General features: G+C 37.8%; 1 protein-coding gene across 1 annotated transcript in view; it reads right to left on the reverse strand.

Moving 5' to 3' along the window:
- Window positions 1–21,957, reverse strand: part of PDE4D (phosphodiesterase 4D) — a 535,741-nt gene that overhangs the window by 406,467 nt on the left and 107,317 nt on the right. The window lies entirely within an intron of this gene.

Genomic DNA, 21,957 nt, shown 5'->3' on the forward strand with positions numbered 1-21,957 from the left:
CTCTAGTCTTCTATCTGTAGTGGCCAGCCAAAACTAACACCTTCAGCTGATGGATCACAAGCTTATGATTTTATAAAACATTTCATGTTCATAAAATTTTAATTTGGAAAGATCGTAGATCAACATACATGAACAACCTGTGCATACTTCATCTGTTTGATATACCTATTATATTAAATGAGGCAATCTGATTTGTAACACTTATTATATATTAGCTTTTCATTCCTGCTCCGACCAATTTATGTTCTCTTTGAAGTCACCTTTAACTTCTATATTCCCCTTTCCCTTCCCAACCTGTATAACCGACATAAACTAATTATGTATTTTCCTGATATTGTTATGTCTCAGTTTCATAGTTGAATATAATACTATTTAAAATCCCATTAAGTTGTATGGATCTCTGTCTATCATCATGGTAGAAACGAGCAACAAGGGAGCAAAAATTGCAACTATGCTCTTAAAAGAGTATATGTGTGGCAAAGGCTTCTGGAATTTGTAGAGAGACTTAGTGGAGTAGAATCATGTATTTATGAACAACTTCAATATGCAGATTTTTCTCCTTGCCTATGTAGTAAAAAAAATGTTTAGAAACATGAAAGCTAAGATCATAGTAATGATAGAAATAATGTTTTCAAGTACTGAAAATACTTCATTTCCAATACCAAACATTTTCAATATTAAATAAATCTTGCCTAATAGATCAATTTCTGAAACAGCCAAAGCAAGGACTCAAAATGAACCAACTCTTTTCCTTTCATGGAGCACTAGATTGATACAAATGAATACTGCTTCACAATTAACTCTCTTATCAAGAATTTAGGTCTTTAGATGGTAAATTTATGAAAATTACAGAATATACACTGATGGCCAAAGTTGTCAATGTCAATGAGGTCTTTTTCAAATACAATAATAACAAAACAAAACCAAAGGATAATATAGATCTGTTACTAAATGAGTGGGGAAGAGCCCTGGTAACAGAGGACACAGAGAAGGCAGAGTTACTGAATGTCTTATTTTCAACAGTCTTCATTGGCAACGAAGATGCCCTAAGATGTTGACCTGGGTCTCTTTGACTCACAAATCCAGGATAAAGGAATATTGGAAGGAAGGCTTTCCCTTGGTCAAGAATGATAGATTCTGAGAACATCTGGGCAAACCTGAGACTGTGAAGTCCATGGGCCCTGACAGGATGCATCCATGAGTGCCGAGAGAGCTGGCCCACACCACAGCGAGGCCAGTCACTATTTCACCTTTGAAAGGTTGTGGAGATCAGGAGAGGTTCCTGAGGCCTGGAAGAAAGCAATTATCACCCCAAAAGAACAAGAAGGAGGACAGAGGGGCCTAATTTCAGTCAGCCTCACTTCAGTCCCTGGAAGTTCCTGTAGATGACAAGGTGGTCAGGAATAGTCAGCATGCACTCACTGCAGATAAATCATGTTTGACCAACCTGATTATTTTTATGACATAACTCCCTGGATGGAGGAGAGGAGAGCAATGGAACCTCGACTTCAGCAAGGCTTTTGACACTGTCTTTTAGAACATTCTTGTAGGACAACTCAAGAGGTGTGGCCTGGATTGAGTGGACAGTGAGGTGGATTGAGAACTGGCTGAATGGCAGAACCCAGAGGGTTTTAATCACTGGCACAGGGTCTAGTTGGAGGCCTGTCCCTGGTGGTGCTCCTTAGGGTTCAGCACAGGGCCCAGTATTGTTTAACTTATTCACCAGTGACTTGGGTGAAGGGACAGCAAGTTTGCTGAGGATGAAGAGCTGGGAGCAATGGCTGGTAACCCGGAGAGCTGTGCAGCCCTTCAGAAGGACCTCAGGAGGCTGGAAAGGAACCACCTGAAATTCAGCAAAGGCAAGTTCAGCAAAGTTCCTGGCCCTGGGGAGGAACAACCCCAAGCACCAGCACAGCCTTGGGCTGACCTGCTGGGGAGCAGCTCTGAGGAGAAGGACCTGGGGGTCCTGGTGGACAGCAAGCTGTCCATGAGCCAGCAGTGTGTCCTGGGGGCCAAGAAGGCCAATGGGATCCTGGGGACATTAGGAAGAGCTGTAACAGCAGGGGGAGGGAGGTGATGCTGCCTCTCTCCTCAGTCCTGGTGAGGCCTCACCTGCAGTGCTGTGTCCAGTTCTGGGCTCCTCAGGACAAGAGAGACATGGAGCTCCTGGAGCAGATCCAGTGACAAACAACAAAGATGATCAGGGCACTTAAGCATCTCTTTTGCAGGGAAAGCCCGAGAGAGCTGGGCCTGTTTTGCCTTGGGAAGAGCCTGAGAGGGGAGGTGATCAATGTCTATCATTATCTGGTGGGAGAGTGTCAAGAGGATGGACCAGGCTCTTCTCAGTGGTGCTGAGCAACAGGAGAAGAAGCAATGCGCAGAAACTGAGACACAGAAGTTCCACCTGAATGTGAGGAAGAACTTCTTCACTGTGTAGATGACTAGGCACTGGAACAGATTTCCCAGAGAGGCTGTGGATTCTTCCCTACTGGAGTCACTCATGAACCATGTAGATGCAATCCTGTGCATGTGCTCTAGGATGGCCCTGCTTGACAAGGGAGACTGGCCCAGATGGTCAGTCAGTGTGTGGTACCCTCCAACCTTACCCATGCTGGGATTCTGTGATGTAGATGAATTCCTTACTCTGGACATGTCTATTTCAGCATAGCAGCACCACTGTATACAAAAATGTAGCAAAAATTACAAAATAACTTTCTACAGATAGAAATACATCAAAGACTATCTAAAATCCCAGATCATTTATCCCTGAGAATCACGCAAAACTTACATTTCTATTCTTTCCATCCAAATTTAAACACTTCACTGTATTTTATTACCTGATTTACAGAAAGAAATTGCTTCAAAATAGATTAGTTCATGTTTATCAAGTGAATGAGATGTCTACTTGTTGTTGTTTTGGTTTTTATTGCTGACAAATTAATTTTCATGAGAAATAAACATAATTCTATCATACCAATTAGTGTATCATTTGAGCAGGTGCACTGAGACCAGGATTTATGCCACATTTGCACACACAGAAAGAAGTCAGCAGTCTGCAAATCATTAATCTAACAAGCAAAACATTGATGCTAACTATGTACACTTTGCTTTTGCACAACTATCTGACCAAAAAAAGCTAAACATGAAAAATAATATAGCTTCCCTAAAATTAATATAATTTCCCTAAGTTCCCTGATGCAACCCAAACAATTTAGGCAGTCAAAAGTACTCTAACCGACAAGGAATAAACATATTTCAGTAAGGGTTCCTGGGTATTTAATATATACTTGATGCACTAAAAATATCCCTCATCGAAAACTTTCTTCTTATCCTATATGAATTACTTGAAAATTGTTTTTAAATATATTTAATATGTTTTTATTATACATTTACAATTAACTCTAAAAGATCTTTCCATGTTTAGCAAGAGACAAAATTTGGTCTCTTGCTGTCTGAGAACATGACAAAATGAAGATTAACAAAAAATACTTAATAATAAATTTTTAAGACAAACACAATGAACAACACAAAGGTTCATTACAGTGATGTATTTCAAAAGCCCTGTCATCACTTCCCCATATTAATTAATGAAAAATTATCAATTAAAAATACCCACAATTGTCTATTTCATATAATCTTTATTATATATAAATACTTTATATGTAGTCTTTTTATAAACATATTAATATAATCTTTATAAAAAGTTAATACCACAAAAGCTTTAGCATTGTTGGTTAGAATCAACAAGATTCATTGAGAAGCTTCTCTTTTCAGATAGCAAAGTTCACATATACCTGAAACAGAAAGGGGAAAAAAGGCATCCCAAAATCTGAAATGATGAAATGGACTCCTTCCTTGAGAAATTCTATGACAGACTATTTATGTTTGTTCAGCCTTCCTTCAATTGCAGAATATGTTGAGTTTATAGTAGTTGCTTTTAAGGTTCAGCCTAAGGCAGGTAGGCAGTTTAGTGACAAATTGGATGACAGAGCTGGCTACATATCTTAGAAATTTAAACACTTAGACAGGCATCCAAAGAAGAAATAGCTGCCAACAGTTAAAAGTATTATTTCTCTTTACATCCTGTTTGCTGAGTTTGCTACTCACAAGACTGACATATCAGCAGAAGGGAATTTGTGTTGGCACACAAGTTGCTTCAATGCAGAATTCAGGCTTTAAGCCATGGTTCATTATAAACTGATGGTCCTTGGAATTAATAATTTAACTTTTATAAAATTAATCCTTGTGCTGGGCATGAAGCTTGTCACAGAGATGTGCCAAGGGCTCCAAAGGTGATAGGAGCCAACAGGTGAACACAACTGAAATATTTCAATGGAGTTAAGGCATGTTCTTCTAAGAAGGTTACATAGCCAACAGCACAGCTGAAGTGCCTCTACACCAGTGGGCACAATGGACAACAAAGAGGAGGAGCTGGAAGCCACTGTGCTGCTGAAAGGATGAGAACTAGTTGTCATCTCTGAAAACTGGTGGGATGGATCCCATGATGAGTGTGGCTGTGGATGGCTACAGGCTGTTCAGAAGGGTCAGGCTCTCTGTGGATTGCCCTCTACATAAGAAATGAATGGAATGGGAAGGGCTCTGAGGAACAGCCACAAAGAGGGCAAAAGTTCGTGGGTGAGAATCAGAGACTGAGGTAACAAAGGGAACCTTGTGGATGTTTCTGTTAGAGGCTACCTGATCCAGGGGAGCCTGTTGGCAGCATCACCTTCTTGCTCAGCCACAGGAGGCACTGAGCTCACCAGATCCCATCCTGGGGGCACTTCCACCCCCAACAGCTGCTGGAAAAGGAACAGAGTGAGCTGTAGGCAGTCCAGGGGCTGCTGGAATGCACAGAGGAGAACTTCCTAAGCCAGGTAATGGACAGCCCTGGCACAGGGGATCTGTTACTGGACCTGATGGTCACCAGAGCAAGGGAGCTCATGGGTGATGTCAGGGATGGAGGCAGCCAGGGCTGCACTGAACATCACTGGTGGAAGTCTGCAGTCCTGAGGAATATGGCACGGGTGAAGAATACAGTCAGGACTCTGAATTTTAGGAAAACAAACTTCAGCTGCTCAAGGAATTAGTCAGTAGGATGACATGGGTAATAGCCTCAGGGACAAGGGAGCAGAACTAAGCTGGCAGATCTTTCAAGACATTTTCCAAAAAACACATCAGCTCTTGACTCACAGTAAGAAACCAGGAAAGGAAGGGAAGAAACTGGTATGCACGAGTCAGGACCTGCTGGTTAAACTAAGGGGCAGGAAATCACAAGACAGGACAGGTAACCTGGGAAGAGTATAGGAATGCTGCCTGGTTGTGTAGGGATGGGGTCAGCAAGACCAAGGCACAGCTGGGGCTGAGGTTAATGAGGGACAAGAGAACAAGGAAAGCTTCTACAAGTATGTCAGCAAGAAAAGGCAGGTCAAAAAAGCTCACCCTTCTAATGAACATGGCTGGCAAATTGGTAAAAATAAAGGATGAGAAAGCTGAGGTACTGACAATATCTCTTCCCACACCTCTTGAGTGGGTGAACCTCAAGGTGGGCATGGGCGAGGCAAGGTCTCTCCCAGCATAAGATCGGGTTCATGACTCCTGGGGAACCCAAATGTCTTTAGGGCCTGATGAGATGGACCACCGAGTCCTCAGGGAAATGTCTGATGTAGCTTCCAAGCCGTTCTCTGTGATATTTGTGAAATCATGGCAGTTAGGTGAAGTCCACAGGTGACTGGAAAAAGGGAAACATTTCACCCATCTTTAAAAAGAGTGAAAAGAATACCCTGAGAACCACTGACCTGTCAGCCTATCCTCTCTGCTTGGGAAGATCTGGGATCAGATCCTCCTAGAAGCTGTGACAAGGAGAACAAGGAGGTGATTTGAGACACCAGCACAGCTTCACCAAGGGGAAGTCCTACCTGACCAACCCAGATGTGTTCTGTGATGGACTGGCCAAATCAGGGGACAAGGGAAGGGTTACAAATGTCATTTACCTGGACTTCTGTAAACTCTTGGACACAGTCTACCCCGACATCCTTTTCTCTAAGTGAGAGAGAGAGGGACTTCATTAATTGGTGCTGTAAAATCCTATAACTAGGAATATGTTGGCAAGTGGCCTAGTTGAAATAATTTGGGGCAAAAAAAGCAGAGAGAGAAAACAGTAACAAGATTTTCATGAAATTCCATGCTTACAAATTTCCTTAGAATAGATCCTATTTTTCAAGTCACTCAGTAAACAAAATTACATGCTGAGTAATTGTGAAGATATATTGGATCAATGCTCAATCCAGACACAATTCACAGTCAAAATTTGTATTTGTAACCTGAACCGTGGGTATAGTGATGACAAAGCACAGTAAATCCCTTTTCGGAAATGTTAAAATTTTAATATCCTTAAAGATAATAGTTTTATTTGATTGTAAATAAATGTCCTAAGTATCTGTTGTTTCCTACTAACACAGACTTGGGGATCTGTCTCATTTTACATAGGCATAAAAATGACTATGTTCTTTCAGAACACAGAATGAATCCTTACAAGATAAGTTGTCTCATTCTGTACTGAAACCAGAACTCTGAAATGGAGGTAAATATTATTTTTCTTATAATTTTAATTTTCTCCATGAAGTACTTGAAAGAAATGAAAAATTAATTTGTACAGTGTGATAAGGCAATTCAAGTGTAAGATTCCAGTCAGGCCTTGCAGACCAGATGGCTATTAATTTTCTGGCAATGATGTTGATTGGAAGCCAGGATGTAAACTTCTTATTTTAATCAACTTTAGGCAACTGAGGGTGTTTTCTAATCACAGAAGCAGCTGCACACTGGAAGCACCTCAGTATCAATATTACCTTGTACAGTACATATTAGCCAGGACAAGTACACCTACAAATAATAATCTTAAATAAAGTTTTAAACCACTGGTCACTACTTTAAAGAGTCCAAAAATGAAAATTTTGGGTTTAATGAATGTGTTACTCTTCATTCTCCATTTCTGCAACAAAATTTTTAAAAAACACAAAAATAATCTTGACATTGGTTCAGCCCAACACAAGAAGAACAACTGAAATCTCATGTCATTCCTATAAAGCAAGTAAGTAAGAATTTAATAAGGTTCTCTTTTGGGTATATTTTTAACAGAGTATATACATAGAATATTATTTGTGTTAAAACTAAAATTTTGTTTATTTTTTTAAATTAATAAAAAGTAGAGGATTTTTCTTGCAATAAAAAATAATGTTATAGTAGCAAATTAGGAACTATTTATAGAATAAGAAAAACTAAGAGTGTGTTTCAAAAGCTCGAAATAGGTTTTTACATTTACTCAAATAGACATAATTCCAAAGGATATTAATTGAAAGAAATTAATTATTTGAACAACTTTGCTTACCCCTTATTTTTATCCTAGAAAGCCTGGAAAACCAGAAAGATTCTAGATTGCCTAGCTGGATTATCTTCTTTGGCAAATTTTGCAAATTACTATGGTAATTAATGTATTATGGGACAAATATTTATCATGCTTGCAAAAATGATCACTATTATTGGAAGATGTACTTAGTTTATCCTCATAATATTGTTGTCACAGGCCAAAGATTTTTTTTTCCTTCCTGGTCTGTTATTTTATATTTTTGTTACAATAGTACAAAGAATTCCTCATTCCTAACAGCTCTAAAGAAAAAAACCTGAATATCACAACATACAGAAGATAATGGTTTTGTAAGCATTACTGAATATATTCCATATTTACTCCACAAAGGGCATTTTTAATGCACATTATCTTATGAAAAACCTGATGTGTTGATGAGGTATTGATGCTTCTTGGACTAGACTTCAAACAAACACCAGGCTGCAAGAACAGAATGAAGTGACTATTTTTCTCTCCTTTCCTTTTCCTCTTCACATCCATGGACCTGGATATGAAATATGCTAGATCCAGCTTTAAGCCTACCCAGGTGCAAGAGGAATAAGGACAAAATGGAGAGGGTCCAACAGAGGGACGGCCACTGGTGTGGTCAGGAGCTGGAGCAAATGGCATTCAAAGGGGAGGCTGAGGCAGGTGGGCTGGTTTGGTCTGGAGAAGAGACGGCTCAGGCATGGGGAAACTCACTTCAGATTTCCACAACCTTGAGAGCGATTGCAGGAAGAGGTAAACTGTTTCTTCCCAGGAGTGCCCAGCAAAAGATCAGAGACACCAATAATAAATTGCACCAAGGGATAACTTTTTGGGCGAAAAAGGGAGAAACTTCCCTGCAGGATGTCCACCACTCGCTAGAGCTATGAATAGGGATTAAGGCATTTTTAAAGTTTTGAATTTCAAAACTCATAGGGAAATCCAGGAAGGTTAGAAATGCCTATAACTTCTGATTTCCTCTTCAAATAACTCATTATTTTTTAATCAATGAACTGCAACAAGTCCTCCTCCAAATCGTAATTTTGAAAGAAAAGCCTAGCTTTGACTTTTAAAGTGTTTCCCATTTGATTTCCTTGTCTTAAAGTTCTGCTTGTATTTTTTTCCCAATGTACATAGAAAAACCTGAGTTCAATGACCTGAATTATCAGAAAAAAATTTATCAGCTTATGGATATTTGGGACACTTTCATCACTATTATTTTATGCAATTCCTGAGATATTTTCTTTTTGAGCTATTTTAAACTGAAAGTCTCAGTGAAGTTTTTCTGTAATAAGCAATTACCTTTAGAAGAGAATTACATACTATTATTCTAGAAAAGAACATTTATGATTAACTACTGAACTGGTACTTACCATTTCTTTCATCTCACTGAATAGTGCAAGAGTCAAGATCATTAAATTAAACATTAGACCTTTTCGCTAAGGTTCGGGTATTATCACAGATACCAGCTACTAATAACTCTTGACCAGACTGATGAAAAATAATGTAAATAGCACACTGGAGCTGCTAAACTGTCTATCACAGCTCTTGGAACCAGCCGTTATTCAGATGTACTGAACTGAAGTCTGTCTGGCAATCATTTCTGACACTTTTAGTGTTACAGAAAAGAGGTAATATTGTGTCCACATGCTTCACATTAAAACATTAAGACTTTAATAGCTCTCTGTTCCATGACATATTAACTATATAATTGCCATTTTCCTTTCCCCATTTAATATTTTTCTGACACTCTCCTACATTCCTTATTATCAGAAAATAAGATACATGGCAACAGGATATTGAAATTTTGTCCTGATCATTGTCTAGAATCACTTTATTTCTGACTAGATGCTTCACTTACTGACTCTGTTAGGACTTTTTACTCTAATTGTTTGCAATTCACTTCATATTGCCCTTCTTCACTATCAGATTTTTTAAAACCTAACTTGAATACAGTTATTTGTTAACAAAGCTGCAGTAAGTGTTCATAAGACAACTAACTGCCAAATAATTATGTCAAATTTCCTTCTTTTTTGTTAACAAATGTCAGGTCTACTGTGGTGCAACATTTATAATTCTGTAATATCATTAGAATATTATTCTAACCAAGGGACAACATCAAAGATATTGATCGAAACGTACAAATTCATGTCTGTGATAATGGAATCATATTTTTGTGTGTTTACACAATTTTTATAGTTTAACAGTGACAGTTTAAAAAAGTAATATGCTTTGAAGACTTTTTTCCTATGTTAAGTTTTTATTTACCTTCTCCAGTGTTCTTCTGGTTTGTAGGTCAGATCAATTTTATTTCCTTTTTTAAACATGGCATTACAAAATATCTGGACTGCAGATTAATTAATGCATGTTCTATAAGAACAAGCATTAACATGAGTTTTTTTGTAGTATTATAAGGAGGACTACTTTTATTTTATAGAATTTGTTCATAGTGGATAACTAAAGAAAAAAGGCACTAACCAATCATCCTTTCAAAATAGTGACATAGGCTATGCACTGGAAAGAATACCAAACTAATTGAGGTGTGCTTGAGTAAAGAAGTTTTCTAGCAGTTAAAGTACTGAAGGTAAGAAAGATAAATGTTTAAAGGACTCGATTTTGGCAAGATATTCCTGCCCCTGTGGAAAGCCTATGTGAATGGATATCACATAGATGCTCATGTACACAAAAGCTGGACCACTGAAAAATGTTGAAATAACCAACAGGTGAATTAGACTGCCAGGATTAAAGCATCTCAGGTGGATCTGGACTGGCAACATAACACTGAATTATTTTTAGGCTGGTGAGCCCATGATACTTTGGGCCGTCAGGAAAGAGATGCAGCATGGGGGCTCGTGGCTGAGAGGTGAACTTAGCCATGGACACTGCTGCACAGGGTACTCATGAATGAAAAACACAGGCTGCAATTAAGCAAGTCAAGCAGCTCTTGCTTAAAGCCCCTCTTGTATGGAGAATGATGGCTGAAATGTAAATACAGGGATGACTTGCAGCATCCATCTAGCAAAATCAAACAATGCAGTGGACTGTTAAAAACTACATTGAGAGCAGTGGGAGGTGAGATCTCCAAATGCTGGGATACGCACTGAGTAAAAGCCACTGGGCTACTCAACTCTTGGGGACTGGTCAGAGAGCTGGCCCTGCCCAATCAAAACTTTCATGCACCATAGTAAGGGACAAAGTTCCCACAGTGCACTTACAAAGTAGTGTGAGAAAGCCACCATGGTTATTCCTGACTCAGACAGGCAAATCCGTTTGTGGAACTGCTTTTAGTCAAGGACATGGATGGATTTCATAGGTAGTGTAGAAGGATGAGGAAATCCATTGGGTACCACAAAGGGATTTGATTTTGGATGAGAATAGCAAACTGATTACATTGTATTCTGTTAATTACTATAAAATATTATATATTATCACTTCTCTTGGAGCTACAAGCATCCTTTTCCACCACTACGGATGGGGGCATCTGAGCTCACCTCACTTTTGGCCAACACAGGTATACTGTAAAAATCACCCAGATAAATGAAAGATGAACTTTGGTGAACTGGACTAGCACATGGTGATGGAAGCAGAATTGGCTTCTCCATGCAATAATCTAGCACTGTACACAATTTTTCCTGAAAGACAGCTAAAGCAGTTGGAACCCAAACTCACTCAATGAAAGGAACTCAATGGATATTTTATAGGGCCAAGCCATAGAAATACAGAGTGCCTTTTCATTGTAGTAGCTGATACTACTACTACTGAGTTTTGAGATTAATATGAGAATAGTGTTGATAATACTATTCTCATATTAATACAAGAAGCTGGGTGGCAGTGTGGCCAAGGAAGCTGACATGAACTGGCCAAGAGATATTCCATACCACAGGACATCATGCCTAGTATATTAACTGGGGGGAGTTGGCCAGGAGAAGCCAATCACTGCTGGTGGATGGGCTGGGCATCAGTCAGCAGGTGGTGAGGCCTTGTGTTGTATATCACATGTTTATCTGGGGTTTTATTCCTCTCTCTTTGCTACCCCCCTTTTCACTACTGCTAGTAGTATATACTAATTTATTTCAATTACTAACCTGTTCTTTTGCCAACCCACAGGTCCTATATTTTTCTAATTCTCCTCCCTGTGGTACTGGAGTATGGCAAGAAGAGAGCTAACAGCTGCGTGGCACATAGTTGTCAGCTAGAGTTAAAACATGAGGTCAACCATAAACAGTAAATAATCTTGTACAGGCCTGTCCAGTAACAAAAAATTATCCAGTGAGATATTTAAAATAGGTTTGTAAGAACTACCAATAAATACTCCTATGTTGCCTAACTGAAGAACAGAAAACAAATTATTTTAAAGTTATATTTTTCATATGTTTTTGAAATGTTTGGGTTTGTGTGTAATATTAAAAAAGAAAGTGAAAAAAATTCAGAAATTCTTAAAGCTTTTCAAAGATTTTTTTCATGCTTTCCCCTCTGAAATTCTCACATGGAGGAAGCAACAGAAGAATTAGCAGTCCACTAAAGCACTCAACATCAGTGAAGTATGTAGTGATGGATTTAGTCTCTATGGATGCTGCAGAAGATGGAAAAAGGACCAACAAAAAAGGAACATTTCTGAGACCTCCTGGTCATTTATTTTTCTTTGCTGAACTAAGAGAAACCTCTAGCATCATTTCAAGCTACTCCAGAAGAAATTATGCAAATTAAATCAGCTGTACTAGTCTACTGTTTTATTGACATCCTATATATGCAAGAAAGACAGATTTGGCAGAAAATACAGAAATGCAATCTCCCCTCCATTGCTATTAGCACCACTTCAAGAAAACAAATAGTTTTGTTCTGATAAAGAAGTCATCATACTAATCAGACTCTTGATAGCAGCAGGATTCCTCTAAAAGTACTACACAGGTTATTTGATGTGATGCAATTCACATCACATACACAATATTGATGGCATTATCCTACTTTTATTCCTTTACTAATAACATATGTAGCAATTTTTCATTTTTATATTTCTATGGTGACTAATCCAGGGAAAGACACAATAGGCACACTTGCAATATTCAGTACGCATATTCTGACGTCTAGTGTGCTATATAGTGTGTGCATTCCTCCAGTGTTTAGGGCATCTAAATGTTATTAATAAGGCTACTTGCATACACACACCTATGAAAAAGAGAAATGAAATAAGCATAAAAATTGCTTTTACAAGTATGTTAGCTGCTACAAGTAAAATTCCATTATTATAGCATATGTATTGTCCCTAATTTATGTTTTTCTTTTTATGGAAACCTGGTGTTCAAGAACACTGTGATACCATCCAGCATTTGATACCACTGCTCTTCTATTTTTTTTTTTTTCATTATACTTGACTCAATTAAAGATGCTCTCAAATTGCAAGGAAACAAAGAAAACACAAAACAAAAAAACATTCAAGTTTCCCAATATTACTTTTTGTTCTGGAGAAAAAAAATAGCATATTTCCATTGCTAGAGGAATTTGTATAAAACCTGTTATTGTTTATATAGATTCAGGGTAACTATGTTCAAGGAAGGGAAATTGAAGTGGGTAGTGTAATATATTCCAAACAGAATCTGGATTCATCTTCCCAGATGGCAACATGCTTCCAAAAAAAAATTATCTTCCAATTTCTTTGCAAAGTAGAAGACACATCATCTTCTCATCATAATTATGAATTCTGCTACACAGAAGTTATACAGCAGACACTTAATCCACAACAGTGAGTTCTGCTTGGTTTAGACACACACACGTTCATTTGAAGGCAACGCTGAAGCTCCACCCTGACTGGATTCATGCTAGTAAACTGGAGATGAAATCTCTATCCAGTAATGTTCCAAGAATATCAAATGTTATTAGACTTGTCTTAGCAATTTCTAGTCACATAGACTGTGCTTGTAAAAGAAATAAATTGCTCTCTGTGAAAACTATCTTTTCTAGTGGTGATACGGAAGAGAAACTTTATTCCCTCATCTCCTCACTCTGTTCCACGTATTAAGGGCTATATTGAACTGGTTTTCAGCACTTGACAAAAAGCTTAAGTTTTTCAGGCTTCATCAAGCATGAAAGCAGCATTCCAGTGCAAGCCTTGCCATTTTGTGCTCCCATTGAATAACATAACATAGTATTGAAATTTCTACAAAATGCTACTTACAAAGAGTTTGGGAGCTAAAAAATGTTAAAATGTAACTTCATTTTAAGAAAAATTCTTCTGTAATTTAAAATTTATTGTACTCTATCTAATGGCATACATTGACAATAATTTCTTTTCTTGTCCTGGAGAGGCTCAGTATACATAAATAACACACACACGCACATCACAGTCCATTAAATGCTGCAATTATCTTTCTGTCATTTCTATCAAAATCTCCTAGGACAAGGATTGACATTTTTATATAAGTTATGCAACCATTGAGGAACAGGGTTTTGTCATTGGTGGAACGTCCAGGAAGAATTCGGCTGCATTGGGAAAACTTATCCCGGAATATTTTTGGGCTCAAAGACTGGCTGTCTGCCTTTCCCTTCTTACTCCTTGCTGTGACAGGATCAGTGGATCCACCTGTAGCTTTCATTCTAACACACCAATTGGTCAAAACATTTTTGAAAAAATTTGCTGTATGCATCACTATCTTCTAATATGGGATTGGTTTTCTTCTTCTTCTTTGTCTTTGAGAACAAGTGGTAAACATCCTAGAACTAAATTGTGTTTTCATGATAAGCACATCGATATAGTCCATTCAGCCCTGTTTCCCTGTTATTATCCCACATAGCTATCCCAAATGCAGCTAAGAGCTAGCTGCATTTTCCCCCTGCTCAGTGCTGAGGCAGTGTGACCTGAAACAGCAACTGAGATATTTCAGGAATTTGCCATGCTCTGCTCTCCTCCTCTTTGTGCCCACTGGCACTTCACCTTCCAAGTGCTGTCCCAAGCAGTACCTACCTACCACTTACAGGGTGAAGCAGGGTAGGAATTATCACAAGTCTTAAGAGAAAAGAAAGATACTCAAGTACATCCTCCTATACAAAATTCTGCTTGGTGACTTCAGGCCATCTAAAGAGTATCAAGGGGTGAGGTACACACACACCCAGAGCCTCTTACCCACTCCACTGTTTTCTTAAACAAATGAATAGTTAAAGTCACACTTGTGATCCCTATGAAAAAAAAGGTTGGAGAGCACCTCTACAGGTTATCTATTATGATATCTTTATCCCATCATGGCTGGCATCAAAGCTAGGTCTGATGGTTCAAGTGGAACTGGGGCACACCCCCTCTCTGGATATCCTCCGGACTCTATGCACAGCTCTTGCAAATGGTGGACCACCCCCACAGCAAGAATTTCTCTCTTTTGCCCCAGAAGCTATCCCTTGGTGCAATTTACTATTGCTGCTTTTTAATGTTTCACTGGGCACCCCTGTGGAGAAACAGTCTACCTCACCTCTACAATAACCCTCTAGACTGTGGTAGTCTGATGGGTGTTTGTTCCATGCCTGAGCCTTTTCTCTATGCCAAGCCAGCCCATCTACCTCAGCCTCCCCTTTGAATGTCATTTACTCCAGCTCCTGGCCACACCAGTGGCCTTTCCTCTGCTGGACTCTATTTTGTCTTTATTCCTCTTGCACTGGGTAAGCTTAAAGCTGGATCCATATTAAATTCAGAAATTGTATTCAAGAACATAATTTCCTATTCTTACCGTACATTTATTCTAATGTCATAACAAAACACATTGTCACAATATTAAAACAGCTTTTTTAGACTAACATCAAATTAGCAAAGTTGCAGCAGCAGCTACTAACACTGATGCACTCTGATCTCAGTAATAGATACAAGAAACCAAACTGTAGTGACCCTGAATTATTGTATTCCATTAAACCTAAACCCCAAGTATTATATTATCCTGGGCAATAACTTTGAAATGCAATGGGCAAACAGTGGTTTGGTGAGTTTAGCACTATTCATTTCATTCTAACTGTGCTTAAAAAAGCCAGTGCCTATTCCCTATATAAGTGGTCATAAATAGAAGAAAAATACGAAAAAGAGATTTAGCTATCAGTTAGATACTAAACAAAAAGCAAAAGACCAGCATGTAAATAAAGAATTATAAAAGTATCTTTGAAAAACAAATCCCAAGAGTAATTATATTCAGGTCAAATTAAAACTAATGTTTTAAGAAATAAAACCTCACACATTCATCAAAAATTAGTTTTAGACTGCAGTCCATAAAATGCAAGATTTCACTGCAGTGTCTGTTTGTAAAGGGGGTTTACTGCTCTTATTTGGCTTCATATTTCTTGATGTATCACCTAAAAAATCTCAGGGTAAATGTGGCACTTGGTGGTCTAGTTGACAAGGTGGTGATTGGCTAAAGGTTGGACTTGATGACCTTAGAAGTCTTTTCCAGCTTGAATTATTTGGTTGATTCTGTGAAAGGGGTCCTCAAACTCTGGAACCTAATCATAAAATAATTTTATGTATATAATTCTTGTACACATTGTGTATCCTTTCCTCTTCCTATTTGTTACTCTTGTTCATTGTGTTATGCTAAATTACAAACTCTCTAAAACAGTGCTTGCCTGGTTACAGTTCTCCTACCTAAGTAGTGCATATGTCAGATTAAGTACAGAATATGTAAATAGTGGTTAATTGTGTCATGAATGTTTTTGAATATTAAGCCTGTGTTGGGCTGCTTGTTTTTAAAGATTTCTAGTCTAACAAATATCTATCAAATACTAAAAATGGCATGGAAGAAAATCACTAGGCGTTGAAATTACTGAATCTGGCTCAACCACCATGTCAATGTGTATGGAAAATCACCAAGTGTCACTATGCAGACTGCTGATTATTGAGCTGAAGTCAGAGAAGGGATAAGTACCAGACATCAGAACAAAGAGAACTCTAAAGTTGTAGAAAATCACACTGACATAAAACTGGGGAGTACAGAATCTATTTCTCTGAGTTTAGGCAAAGATTTGATAAAGGAACAAAATAAACTTAACATTCACAATCAAGAATGCTCCACAGTAGCATAAATGCTACGTTAAGCTTAAGGTGAAAAACTGGAGACTGATACCACACAGCTTTTTCAAGGACCATTAGGATGTACAACACATAGGAAAATATAAAACTGAGTTGCAAATTGTGCTGAATTAGGATACAGTGCCTGAAGAGTCAGATAATACACCATGTGTAAGGCTGCTACACTTTGATTTATTGCACATTTTTCTTTTTTTTAGCCTTTATCCAAAAATTGAATACATCTACTGAAATAGATGCTGTAGCCAGAACAATAGTACTGCTGTGCAAAGCAGTGCAGTGATCCAATGAACATCAGATGCTCCTGTCAAGCAGAAAATGTGCAGTTAGATGAGAAACTGCCACACTGCCCTTTTTGCTCTTCCTAGCAAAATGAGAAGGAAGAGCTTCATGACTGCCATAACACATCTTGGCATAGAGCTGTTAATGACAATTTGAGGGGGAAAAAATGGAAAAACAAACAACAAAAAAAAGAGTATGTCTCTTACGATAAACTATAAAAAGGAAGCACAGTAATTCCAATATAATGACATCAACTGCATTTTTATGTCTGTTTATAGAAAACAAAGTTTTCTTTGCTCGCTTTGTTCACCCATAAACTCTTGACCTGTGCATTTCTCCTCCTCAGAGATAGCTCCAAGCAATTCCGGTTTGAGCATGGAGAACCAGTTGCTCACCTCTCCTTTGCCTATCACTTCTGAATACTTTGTAGCCATTTACCTCAGCACCCCAATCATACAATTCCTCCGACTGAGTTGCTGTGGTAGTAATCAGCTCACAGTTTTTCACCTGAGCAGAATCTTCCAGCTCCTCCTGTTTGTTCCCCATGCTGCGTGCCCTGGTATAGATGCATTCGGCTGGACTGTTGGCCCCATGCCCTTTCTAGAGGAACTTACCTTAATTCCCTCAAGGGAGTTCACACTGGCTTCCCTGCTGCTTCCTAATACCTCAACAGCCTTTTGCTCTTCTTGAGCTCTTAGAACATTATTCTTTTTCCATATTAAATCTAGTTGAATTCTCTGTCCAGACAGTATATTGCGCAGGACATTCTTGCTCACAGTTCGACACTTGAGCTCTACCAGCTGTAAACAGGTCCAATTTCTCAAAAGTGTGCAAAGATCACAGAGGTCAAGACTTGGAGCATGACACCGGCTATTAAGACAGCCATTCACCTGTTCAATCCATCTCCTTTTTCTCAAATCCCCTTCTCTGGCTGGGAGGCTAGAGGAGGACAAGAGAAAAGGGATTGTTCTAAAGGACTTGATATTTCTGGTTAACTTCATTCCAGCATTGTTCAATCCTGCTTAGAAAAAAAGGAATGAGTCAGCAGGCTCAGCAGCCTTTCTGTTACACCATGGATGCAACCTCTTGGCAGGAAGCAAACCCCGAAAGATACTGTAGGGACAAATGGCCACTTCTTGCTGTGTCCCTCTCAGCAAGGAGTCTCCAGTTGCTAACATCTATGTGTGTTTCTGGTTCTGTGGGTGGGTGGTTGGCCTTTCCTGGGTCTTTCCCAGTACTCTCTCTTTGTTCTGCAGACTTGGGGGAAAAAGAATCTCACTCAGTTAGTTAGGAATTACATTAAACTTTACTTTTGCTAAATTCTAGTATTATTTACCACACCAGGGGTAAAACTTATCTCGAAAACTGAACTGTATATGACTTAGATAAATCATTCACACATTTGAAATCAATAACTAAAAAGTAAGACCAGTAAGATAATTAATAATCTCCCAATTCTCTGCATTGAGAAACAAATCTAAGATCCAGAACTCAAATATCTTGCCATACAGAATATGTCATTTCATATCCTCCCACTGGGGCCAATGAAAAGAGTTTCATCTCCTTTCAATCTAATCAGAATTTTAACCCAATACTCAAAACAAATTAATTGTCCATGTAAAACAAAAATTAACCAAACTCACTTAATATTTTGAAGACAGAAGGCCAAAGAGAAGAGAAACAAATTCCTAGGAGTTGGAAATTCCTTATTCCCCATATTTTTTTCAGGAAGAACAGTATACACAGGAGGTTTGACTAGCAAGTCCTTTTAAAACCTTGCTGCAATGGTTTACATGAGGGATATGTACATACAGGGCAAATGTGGGAAGGTGGGAAATGATATACAGAGTCAGTGTCTATGAATATTTCAGGAATTGTTTTAAAAAGAATTTTTGTTTCTAGCCATGCACTGCAGTGATGCAGGTATTGGATCTTCCAATATTAGGAATAGGATGTGGAGTGAGGCATATCACAATCACAAAAGAATCTCCCAAACAAAAAGATAGGACAAAAAAAAATCTATGCACATAAATGATTTCATCTTGTGAAGTAATCCTGTTTGGTTTTTTCTACACTGATTTGAAAGAATAATTTAAAAATTTGGAGGAATTTCACTATAATATTCCATGCTATGGGGATGTACAGTCCAACAGATTTCAGACCCAGACTTTGGCCTGCTGAAAGCACTTTAGCAAGGAATTTAACTTGCTATTTTATTTCATAATACTCAAGACAGATGGTTCTACTTCATGAGGAAGAACTCCACTTCCAATGAGCATGTCTTTTAGTCTATAACTTGATCTTGTCAAGTCTTGCTTAGCCTCCTTACCACTTCTCCACTGAAAAAAGAGCATTTTATATCCTTAGCACCTTGTAGAAAAAGCATATTGTAGTAACAATTCTAAACTTAATTTGACAAAAAAAATCTCTACATATGCATTCTGTATACTAACCTTATTTTAGAAATTAACATTTAAAGGTAAACAAAGACGTAGTACCAGCAGTAGTGTGCCAAGTGATACGAACCTGGTGGTCTGTATAGCAAAATCTGGAGCTATATTTATAATAAGGAAATAAAAATCACAAGTTTGTTTTTAAAGAATTTTTAAATAAACTTCTGCTAACACAGATTGTGTTGTTCTTATTTACAAGCAGGTCTTTTTGCATTACTCTAATCAACTTCTATGCCTCAGAAAATTTGTCTTGGTGAAAAGTTCCTGGTGCTGTCATGATTAACTGTAAAAATAATAAAAAACAAAACATGTATAAATCAGGAGCCAGGAATTACTTTAAGCAAAGGGTTACAGAGGCACTCAGAGCAAGGCCGAACAGAAGGCATTTGAAGACACACACTGAAACACCTTCTTTCCGGAATATACAGAATTATCTATTGAAATTGCTAGGGGGAAAGTGTCTGACAGAGTTTTAAATCTGAACTAAAGTTCTTATTTCAAAAATAAACAGAAATTGAATGAAAGAAATGTTTTTGCAGGGCATTATTTTCATACAAATTGTACAGGTTGCATTCTTAATGTAGTACTAGTTCCAAGCAAAGAAATTATTTATTTGACTTCTTACTGTGCAATCACACAGAACTTCATAGGTCTATCTGCATTACTGAACTCTGTAAACTAGGGACTTAATTTTTAAATGTTCATCTACATTTACTCCTTGATTTGTCAGACTGCAAGAAATAAAAGTAAATGTCAATTAATAGACATAGACATGGTTCCTTCATACCCAGTCAAAATCAGTGAAAGCCAATGAACTGGATCATATTTGACAGTATCTTTTGTATAAAAAGTAAATGTAAAAATTGTAGGGAGGAATCATCAAATGAAGATGGCATGAGTAAGATTCAAAGTAGACAAAGGAACAGAAGTCTCCCTACAGTTGGCTGAACCCTGGAACCCTGCTGACACTACTGCAGATTGTAAATTTTTATGTGTGTTCAAGAAGAGACTAAGAATATCACTCAAAAATGGATAATGCTGTGAAGCTTCCTAATGAAAGTTTAGGAGAGATGATATTGGCTAAACGACCCTATGTTCTCTCCTGACACAACTATTCTTACATCAACATGCTTTAAACCAACCAGGTTTTGGTAACACATGACCACAGTTGATAGTAATCTTTAGATTCTGGTCTTTTGAGATCACTTTTTTGTCTTTATTAACTCTATGCAATGATAACTCATCTCCCTCTCAGAACTTATTTATACAATTGGGTATCAAACACAATTCTTCACAGTTTTAAAAATCATTATTCTAAAATCTACCTCTGCAAAACTCACCTATTCTGGCCAAAGACCCAAAACAGCATCTCTTGCAGGCAAGTGAAGATTTGTCAAAAAACTATCAAGGCTGAAGGAGGCATTACACATAATGGTTCTGATGGGCAGGAAGCCCATTCAAGAGTGCTAGACCTCATGCTGAAATGAAAGCAGATCTCAGTCCTCTTGAACACTAGGGATTAATGCCACTTGTTACTTCAAAAGTGCTCCTAAAATCCTCACAAAGTGCCTCTTCCAGTGCACTTACTGAATGCCTTCAGCACTAAACACATTTGGTAATAAACTTCTCTTCAGTATATTTTGTTGATAATTTAAAAATTGTTCCAAATGTCCTGTCTTTTAAATTGTATCAACTGACTCCAGACTGCAAATTCATCAACGTGGAAAGGAGAGGGAAAAAGATAAACCCCTCATCCAAAAGCAGAAAAAAAATCAAACTTGAAGACCATAATTATCCATCTCAGAGATATTTTTCTCTGTGTGGCTTCCTAAAAAGAAGCAGATCTTGAAGTTAAAAGCTTTAACTTGAAATATTTTATCAAAAGTCAACAACAGAAATATGAACATACCATAAGTCTTTTAAAACTGACATGTCTGCTTTTATGAGGGATGCCATTAATAGTTATTTTATTTTAGACAAAAAATCCTGAAGAACTCTACAATTGTGACATATTAAGCAAGAAAATAGTGCACACACAGGGAAAGGCAATACTGGAGGAACATTTGTAGCTGGAGTGAAACCACTGTATGGTGCAGAGTCCATTAATGAAATATAATACACATACTAGTTATATACACTGAGCTAGGTGTTGATATTTTGAATATTTTGAGTATAAAAAGCTATTTTAATTTCACATTAAAATGTGAATAAACTTCCTATAAAGTTTTATTGTCGCTGAAAGTAATTTTAAGACTTTCTGGACCAAAAATTACTTCAAAGATGGAAAGATATAGGGACTGGGGACATTGTCATTATCATTTTCTGGGGGAGTTTTTTTGGTTGGTTGGTTGGTTGGTTGGTTGGTTGGTTTTGTGGGGATTTTTGTTTGTTTGTGGGTTTTTTCTGATTGGTTGATTGGTTGGTGGGTTGCTTTGAGGTTTTTTTGGGGAAATGAAGCTGAGATGGGGCTTTTATGTTCATTTTTATCCTAAGTGGCAGAAAAATGTTGAATAACTCAGCAGGCAGAAACATGAAAAATCTGGGAGAGAAAACACATTAGAAAATAAATCCCTTTTCCTAAAGAGAAAGATTTTATTACACTGTCCTGCTTTCACTTGAAACGTGTGCCAAATATATCTTTCTTGAAACAGAGACATATCTTCTAATTCTACCAAAGATATTTGAACTACCTTGAATGCTTCACACAATGCAGTCTAAGGCTGCATAAAATCTTTCATTGCATCATTTCATAACAAACACTACTGAAAGGAGCTGTCATATAAAAGCAA

This window comes from Prinia subflava, chromosome Z (assembly GCF_021018805.1).
Source record: "Prinia subflava isolate CZ2003 ecotype Zambia chromosome Z, Cam_Psub_1.2, whole genome shotgun sequence".
Taxonomy (NCBI): domain Eukaryota; kingdom Metazoa; phylum Chordata; class Aves; order Passeriformes; family Cisticolidae; genus Prinia; species Prinia subflava.